Source organism: Lolium rigidum, chromosome 3, assembly GCF_022539505.1.
Source record: "Lolium rigidum isolate FL_2022 chromosome 3, APGP_CSIRO_Lrig_0.1, whole genome shotgun sequence".
In the NCBI taxonomy this organism is placed as follows: Eukaryota; Viridiplantae; Streptophyta; class Magnoliopsida; order Poales; family Poaceae; genus Lolium; species Lolium rigidum.
The window spans coordinates 330,910,734-330,920,328 of record NC_061510.1 but is presented as its reverse complement, the minus strand read 5'-3'; positions in this window follow the sequence as shown (position 1 = coordinate 330,920,328).

The window sequence follows — 9,595 nt, the reverse complement described above, 5'->3', positions numbered from 1 at the left end:
GATTTTCATCGGATATCAGAAACTTTCGGGATGCAAGCTGAGTATTTGGCGTCAAGGAGTATGACTGACTATGACGTGCTGCCAGACGTTGGAAGGCCAAATAAAGAATCAACTTTCAATACTGAGAAAAATTCTAAGGAGGTGCAGATTCACCCGACAGACCCGAAAAAGATGACGTCCATCGCAAACGACATGGACCTCGCATAGGAAAGCGCGCTCGTCGAGTTCCTCCGTGAGAACTGGAAAATCTTCGCATGGTGTCCAGCTGACATGCCAGGAGTACCCAGGGAACTTGCCGAGCACCACCTAAACTTGGATCCACTAGCGAGACCAATCAAACAACCTTTGCAACGTTTTTCAGAACCAAATCGCAAGGCTATGCTGTCAGAAATCGATCGACTAAGAGAAGCTGGTTTTATCAAGGAGTTGCACACAGAAGCCACATGGATAGCAAACCCTGTGTTGGTGCCGAAGAAAAACACTAAGGTCCTTCGCATGTGCGTCGACTTTACGTGTCTCAATAAACATTGTCCAAAGGATCACTTTCCCCTCCGAGGATCGATCAAATTATCGACTCCACGGCTGGATGTGAACATCTTTCCTTCCTGGACGCATATTCTGGTTATAACCAGATCAGATTGAAAGAAGAAGATGAAGTAAAGACAGCGTTCATCATACCTTATGGCGTGTTTTGCTACAGAACAATGCCCTTTGGTCTGAAAAACGCGGGAGCAACATATCAGAGGATGATGCAGAAGTGTTTGGCGACACAGATTGGGAAAAATATGCAAGTATACATCGACGATGTCGTCATAACGTCAAAAAAGGGGGCGACGCTGATCGGGGATCTGAAGGAAACCTTTGACAACCTCGACAAATTCTGCCTCAAGCTGAACCCGACGAAGTGTTCTTTCGGCGTCCCAGCAGGAGAACTTCTGGGGTTTCTAGTTTCAGCAAGAGGGATTGAAGCAAATCCCGACAAAATACAAGCTATCGTAACAATGAGGAAGCCAACGAAGTTGAAAGAAATACAGCAGCTAACTGGACGAGTCGCAGCTTTGAGCAGATTTGTCGCCAGGCTGGGAGAAAAAGCGTTACCATTTTACGCTCTGATAAAGCAAGGAGAGAAATTCCAGTGGAACGAAGAGGCCGACATAGCTTTCGAGGATCTGAAGCGCACAATCTCGACACCACCAATCCTGGTGGCGCCGAAGGAAAAAGAACCTCTCCTGTTGTACATTGCAGCCATGCCCCAAGTGGTTAGCACGGTGCTAGTTGTTGAAAGAGAAGAAGAAGGAAAACTCCATGGAGTGCAAAGACCGGTATATTTCATCAGTGAAGTTTTATCGCCTTCCAAACAGCGGTACCCGCAGTACCAGAAACTAGCATATGGAGTGATTGCAACGGCAAGGAAGTTGCGCCACTATTTTTCGGCACACCCGATAATAGTAGTCAACGAAGCACCACTTTCAAATATACCTGAACAATCCAGAAGCTACGTGGCGTGTCTCCCTTTGGGGAATAGAACTTTCCCCTCGGGACATCACGTATGAAAAAAGAAAGGCAATCAAGTCGCAAGTTCCGCGGATTTCATTGCAGAGTGGATGGAGCCGCAAAACACGGGACCCCCAGATTTGTCGAGAACTTGGACCATGAACTTCGATGGGTCCAAGAGAGTAGAAGGAGCTGGCGCAGGAGTGGTACTTATATCACCTGAAGGCGACAAGTTAAAATACGTCCTTCGGATGACGTTCCCTAACGCATCCAACAATGAAGCAGAATATGAAGCCCTCATACACGGGATGAAGATGGCGAAAGCTTGCGGTGCAACTCGACTAAAAATCTTTGGCGACTCACAATTGGTGGCTCAGCAAGTTATGAACCAATGTGACGCAGTCAATGATAGCATGATGGCATACAAGGAGGTGTACAATGAGCTCGAGAAGCTGTTTGATGGGTGCGAGGTAAATTACATCAGTAGATTGAGCAATGATGAAGCCGACGTTCTCGCAAACATCGGGTCGCAGTGCCTCCCAATCCCGCCAGGAGTATTTTGGGAAGAAATAGCGGAGAGATCCACGAAGCCAAAAAAGGTGCGAGAAAAAGCAAAGGAAGAAAAAACTTCGGCGCCCCTCAAAGAAACCACGGAGGACGAAGAGGACCAAGAGCTTGTGATGATGGTAGAAGTTCCTTGGATGCAAGCATATATATCATATATCCTCAGGAAAGAAATACCCGACGATCCAGTTGAGGCAAGGCGAGTTATTCGACGATCCAAAGCTTTCACAGTGATCAAAGGGGAGTTATACAAGCGAAGTATTTCAGGCGTCCTGCAAAGGTGTGTCACACCCGAAGAAGGAAGAATAATTCTAAAGGATGTACACGAAGGAATATGTGGCCACCACGCAAGTAGTCGAGCTATTGCAGCCAAGGTTTTTCGGGCAGGATTCTATTGGTTGATAGCAATCGAGGATGCCAAGGAAATAGTACGAACCTGCGACGCGTGTCAAAGATTTGCCGCAAAACCTCACTCTCCAGCGGCAGAATTAACACCAATACCATTGTCGTGGCCCTTTGCCCAATGGGGACTTGATATGGTGGGCAAGTTGCACAAAGCTTCGCCAGGAGGATATGAGTACCTGCTGGTCACTGTCGACAAATTCACCAAGTGGGTAGAAGCGAAGCCAATAAATTCACCAGATGCAGCGTCAGCAATAAAGTTCGTGAAAGGCCTCGTTTTTCGGTTTGGAGTACCTCATAGCATTGTTACAGATAACGGTTCAAACTTTACGTCCAAGGAATTCAAGGAGTACTGCGCAGAAGTAGGCATTAAATTGCACTTTGCGTCGATTGGGCACCCGCAAACCAATGGCCAAGTCGAGAAAGCCAATGGTATCATCCGCAACGGCCTCAAGAAGCGCCTCGCTAGGACCGCTTGAAAAAGCTCGACATACCTGGCCAGAGGAATTGCCAAGTGTTTTGTGGAGTATCCGAACAACACCAAATACGGCGACACAAGAAACTCCGTTTTTTCTCGTCCACGGAGCCGAAGCAGTACTACCAATCGAAATAGAGCATGATTCTCCAAGAGTAGCAGAGTATGACGAAGAAACATCACAAAAAGCTCGGGAGGATGATATGGACGCACTCGACGAAGCTCGAGACGAAGTACTTTCACGAGTCACCAAATACCAGCAAGACCTCAAAAACTACCACAGTCGACGGTTAAGGCCCAGATCTTTCCAGGTCAGGGATTTGGTCCTACGGTTAAATCAAAAAAGTACTGAGAAGCTCGAATCACCATGGTTGGGGCCTTACGTCGTCACGGAAGTCATCGACGAAGGAGCATACAGGATCAAGGATAAGAAGACAGGGGCTCCCGAGAAAAACCCTTGGAACGTGGCAACAAGGGTAAAAAAGTAATTCAACGTTGGGGAAGTTACGGTACGTGCGCCAGAAAAAGCGGAGGACGTGTGTCCCCCACTTGCACGACGTGTCAAAATAGTGGATCAATTGGGCCCGCATGGCAGCAGGAGAAGACTTGTCGCAAATTTTTGACTATCAATCGTGGCTATCATCAGCAATAACGTCACCTTGGCAGAGGAAAAAATTCGACTCAACAGCTTCATAAAAGGCGACATGGAAAAATAATGCTGAGCCTTTGATCAAATACAAGTTTTTAATCAAATGCTCGGGGGCTACTTTGGAAAAAAAGAAAAAAGATCCAGAAAGACAAAATAGAAATGGCGTGAGCCTATGATCAAATACAAAATATTTGCTCATAGCCTCGGGGGCTACTCCCATCGGGAGCGCTGTTCGCGCACCCGAGGAATTATAAAACTTCGGGAGATAAAAAGAAAATATAGCGACATAAGGCGTGGAGCCTACAACCAAGTACAAGTCCTTGGCTGTAGCCTCGGGGGCTACTCCCATCGGGAACGCTGCTCGCGTGCCCGATGAAATCATAAAAAAAAAGACGAGAAAAGAATGAAAGAGCAAAAAGAAAGATAGCAGAGCAAAAGAGTATATTTCGAGTTATAAATAACTCTGCATATACTCCCATCGGGAGAGCAATATAAGTCATCTTTGACTCGATAAAATGTGCCATTCCAACAGCCGAAAAAGCACTCGACAATATATTCTCGGAGCGCCAAAGTTGCGATCAATTTCCGAATGCCGCAAATTTGCGAAGGTAAGACCCCGGATCCGTTCCGCTGGGCGTGGCATCGCCGAAGACTGCGCTCTGCTACTTTTATCCGTATCAACGGATACGAAGAAAAATCCTAACGGACACGTTAGGTACCCGATAAATTTTACGGGACTCGACGGAATGGTAAGACCTTAAGCGGCACTCGTCGAAGTTTACACCGATATCCCGAGGTCATGTCCAGTGACGTCATCTTGAAGTAGGTTTTTGCGGATTGCCACTAGAGCAGTTAACTAGTACCTGATCCGTCAGATGAACTAGCCCCAACTACCATTATCCCTGTACAATATAGAAGTTTATGAGAAGAAATATAGAAAAGTTGAAGTTGTCGAATAAAAATAAACGATGGAGATTTTCCTTAACTCGCGATTCAAGCAAAATCTCGGGGGCTACCGACATAGGCATCCCAAATGGGCCTGCCGAAGATAGTACCCGGGGTTTATCGAAGGCCCATTACCCGAAGAATAAGAAGATTCGGAAGCCCAAGATATTATTAAGGAAAGCTAGAGTTGTAATAGAAAGTCTTATTTGTAATCTTGCGGGATGAGTTAGAAACCTTCCCGGACTGCGTAACTTGTACAGCCACGAATCCCTCGGCTCCGCCTCCTATATAAGGGGGAGTCGAGGGACGCGAAAATCATCGAATCATTGTTTACAAACCCTAGTTTCATAATCGTCGAGTACTTTTCGGCTGAAACCTTCGAGATCTACTTGCCCTCTACTTCTAACTAAACCCTAGTCTACAATCCGTAGGCATTGACAAGTTAATACCTTGTCACCTGGGCCTCCTCTCCGACTCCCCTTTGGTGTTCTGGTCCTTCTCGGTGAAATAGGATGTTTGGCTTTTGTTTCGTCGAATTCCGAAAATATTGCCCGAACAGCCTTTCTGGAACAAAAAAACAGCAGAAAACATGAACTTGGCATTGTGGCATCTTGTTAATAGGTTAGTTCCGAAAAATGCATAAAATCATTATAAAGTGTGAGCAAAACATGTAGGTATTGTCATAAAACTAGCATGGAACATCAGAAATTATAGATACGTTAGAGACGTATCACCTACTCCCATGAATGTGAGTCAAGTAAGAAGTTTTCATGGTCTTGCTGGGTTTTATAGAAGATTTGTGCCCAATTTTAGTACTATTGATGTACGGTGCAGCCATGATAGGGCGAGCAGATGGTGGTCGGGATGAACTTCGGTATTGGGAGTCGGATATATATGTGCGTAGACACTGTAAGAGGAAGAGGAGGAGGCTTTGAATGAATTGACTAAAAAGGGTGTTGTATTTGAGTGGGGCGCAGCCCAAGATCATGATTTTGATGAACTGAAGAGATTGTTAACTTCTGCACCGTTGCTTGCACTTCCTGATTTCAATAAGCAATTTGAGATTGAATATGATGCTAGTGGTATTGGAATTGGTGGTGTGTTGATGCAAGAGGGTCGCCCAATTGCATTTTTTCTGAGAAACTTTCTGGTGCTAAGTTGAACTATCCTATATATGATAAAGAATTGTATGCTTTAATTAGAGTTCTTGAGGTTTGGCAACATTTTTTGTGGCCAAAAGAATTTATCATACATTCTGATCATGAAGCTTTAAAATATCTGAAAGCTCAGTCTACTTTGCATAAGCGTCTTGCTAAGTGGGTTGAGTTCATTGAGTCTTTTCCATACATTATTAAGCATAAGAAGGGAAAAGATAATATTGTTGCTGATGCTCTATCTAGGAAGAATATGCTATTAACTCAACTTGATGTTAAAATTCCTGGATTAGAGATACTATGTGATTTGTATGCTACTGATCATGATTTTGTTGAACCATATCGCTTGTGTGCTATTGGTAAAGCATGGAAAAATTATCACATACATGATGGGTTCTTGTTTAGAGCTAACAAACTATGTGTTCCAGAATCGTCTGTGCGTCTCTTATTGCAGGAATCTCATGCTGGAGGTTTGATGGGTCACTTTGGGCGTGAGAAGATGCTACTCATGCTAGCTGACCACTTTTATTGGCCAAAGTTGAGGCGGGATGTGGATAGATATGTGAAGAGGTGCATTACTTGCAACAAGTCCAAGTCCAAGCTGAAGCCTCACGGTTTGTATACTCCTTTACCGACACCTACTACACCTTGGGAAGATATTAGTATGGATTCTGTGTTGGGTTTGCCGCGTACTAAGAGAGGCCATGATTATATATTTGCGGTAGTGGATAGATTCTCTAAGATGTCACATTTTATTGCCTGCCACAAGAGCGACGATGCGTATGCTAACCTGTTTTTTAGGGAGATTGTACGTCTACATTAAGTCCCGAAGTCCATTGTTTCTGATCGTGACGTGAAGTTTATGAGCTACTTCTGGAAGACGCTTTGGAGAAAGCTGTGTACGAGGCTACTTTTCAGCACTACTTGTCATCCCCAAACTGATGGTCAAACTGAAGTGGTGAATAGAACATTGTCACAACTGTTGAGATCCATGATCAAGAAGAACCTGAAGGAGTGGGAAGATTGTTTGTCGCATGTGGAGTTTGCTTACAACAGGGCGGTACATTCTACCACAGAGTTCTGTCCTTTGAGGTGGTGTATGGGTTCAAACCCATTACTCCACTTGATTTGCTGCATTTTCTCATACATGAGAGAGTCAATATGGAGGCATCAAAGAGGGCAGATTTTGTGCGAAATATTCATGTGAAGACTAAAGAGTTGATAGAGAAGAAAGGCAAGAGCAATGTTGCAAGGATGAACAAGAATCGCAAGGAGATCTTGTTCAAGTCCGGTGATATGGTCTGGGTACATTTTCGCAAGGATAGGTTCCCAAAGCTACGTAAGTCTAAGTTGCTTCCTCGTGGTGTTGGTCCTTACAAAGTGCTTGCCAAGATCAATGATAATGCATACTCTATAGATCTTCCAATTGATGAGTTTGGTGTCAGCAATTCTTTCAATGTGGCTGATTTGACACCATATGACGGAGAAGACCTTGGAAAGTCGAGGTCGACGCCTTTTGAAGGGGGGGGAGATGATGAGGACATCCCTACTACACTACTACCTTTGTCATTACAAGATGACGACGATGCTGCTGTGAAGCTCAAGTCCAATGAAGTCAGGATTGGACCAATGACATGAGCTCGTGCGAAGCTACTCAAACAACAGGTGAACTTGTTCCTAAGTGATACTTTGATCGATGAGAACTTTATACTTCCTAAGTCCTATTACTTATGTATGATCATGTATGAGGAGGGAGCAAGCATCACACGAGGAGGAGAGGAGCAGTTGGACAAGTCGCTGGACATGAAGCTGGACATGGAGCTGGCCATGAAGCTGGACATAAAGACATCCCATGGAAGCGCGAGGGAGGAGAGGGAGGCATGCACGAGGGGAGAAGAAGAAGTCTAGGCCGACGCCAGGCCCGGTCAGACCGGCCGCCACGCCGGCGCGCCCGGTCCCAGGCCCGGTCAAACCGGGCGCCACACCCGATCAGCCCGACGCAGACCGGACGCCACGCTTGTGCCAGCCGGGCACTATCCAGTAAGCCTGGACCCTTAGCCCGGTTCCCACCCGGCGCCAGACCCGGTTGAAACCTGATGGCCCGGTCCCAGGCCCGGTCGACCGGCCGTATGACCGGCCGACTCCGAGTCTGTCTCGACCAGATCCGATCTGGGTCGGTTTTCTATGTATCTTTTTGACCTGAGGTCGTCCTGAACCCCTATATAAGTGCCCAGGACGCCCCCAAATTAGGTTTAGACCACGTTTAAGATAAACGCTAGTTCATAGTTGTTTGCTTTGCAACTCTATTGAATCTCTACACCATATTGCTTTGATTTGGTGTAAACCCCCTGAAAGTCTTGTGTGATCTGCTGTTCCATTAGGAATTAGACGGTTGCAACTTACCGCTTCGTGGTCGGCGGCTACGTGCGCAAGTGTGTGGAGTTGCGAATATCTTGCAGGGTTGAGAGCTGTTGCATTGGCGACAGGGACCAATCGAGAGATCTCGTTGCATCATACAAGTTATCATCCACTTCATCATCGTGTATCTCTGCTGTGTTCATCCTGTGATCATCATCACCACCGTTGTTTACTGAGAAGATCGGGCTACCCCTTATCACATAATGAGGAAGGTAAACTTTTGGTGTGAATGAATGGGTGGCTGGGAGATGTTGTTTTAGTGGTATTAGTATGAACATTAAGTTTTTGTTTTGTTTGCACTTTGCAGCCTCGTGAGAAGAGTAACGATGTGTGCTATAGTTGTGCCTTGGCGAGTAGATCGCTACATAGTTGGTTAATCACAGAAGATTCAGGTAGTGGATCCATTGTTTGTAAATTTTAATAACTTGTAAACTTGCCAACCTTTTTTGTCTTGTTTCCTTTTCCCAGATGCATGAGTTGATCCATTTTCGACTCAAACTGATTGAGTAACACACAATTAAATGTTAAGAATTGTTTTAGTCCTTGGCTTATGCGATGACATTGTGAGAGAGCCAGTAAATCATATGCATCCTCTATGGATTTCCTACTGACTTCGGATACAATAGGTGCGGATGCACATAACAGTTATCTGTAAGAACAAATATATCTTCGAATAGACACTTTTCTTGTTTTTGATTTTGATTTTCTATTTTAAGCGGTGGATGGTATAGTTATGGAACCAACACTTGAAAATATTTTGTGCCCTACCAGGTTCAGAATTGCACAAGGCATCCATTGTGTCTCTTTTTCATTCTTCTCCCTCAATACACAATCATAATATTTATAGTTTTCTATCACACTTGATGAAATTTATTGCATAATTATTATTATCAATATTAAGCTTCATCATACTTTTGTATACAATCTAACATGTGTGTTGCAAACATATCTCTATATCAAATTTAAATTATATAATTTGCAGCGAAATTTATGCCATCCTTTTAATTATTACCTCACAAGAAAACGTTTTATTTGATCATTTTCCTAGTTTTCACTACATAAAGATAAGCAACAAATTGTATGTCTTCATATATTAATATGCAACCCTTATAAGAATCTTATAAATAGGCGTCGATAGATGTCTACAGAGGGTATGGTTGTTTATCGTCAATGTACGCAGACCGGATACTTGTGCATGATTGTATGTGATAAGTGTAAAAGAATTAGAAAATTCTAGAGTGTAGAGGGTTTTCGCAATAATTTATTTGTTGGGGCGTTTTTGGCAGAGTGTAACATAATATGTAAATTAAATATCTGAATAATAAAACATGGACATTTGAACCGCAATCTAAAATGTAAACTGTACTTCGAGAATTCAAGGATGTAGACTATACTTTAGTGCGCAAAGTTACTCTTGATGCTCTTTATATATCATTATATTCCATAGTAATGCTAGGGATAACTGGTTTCGTGCCCCACTATAGTGAAAATTGT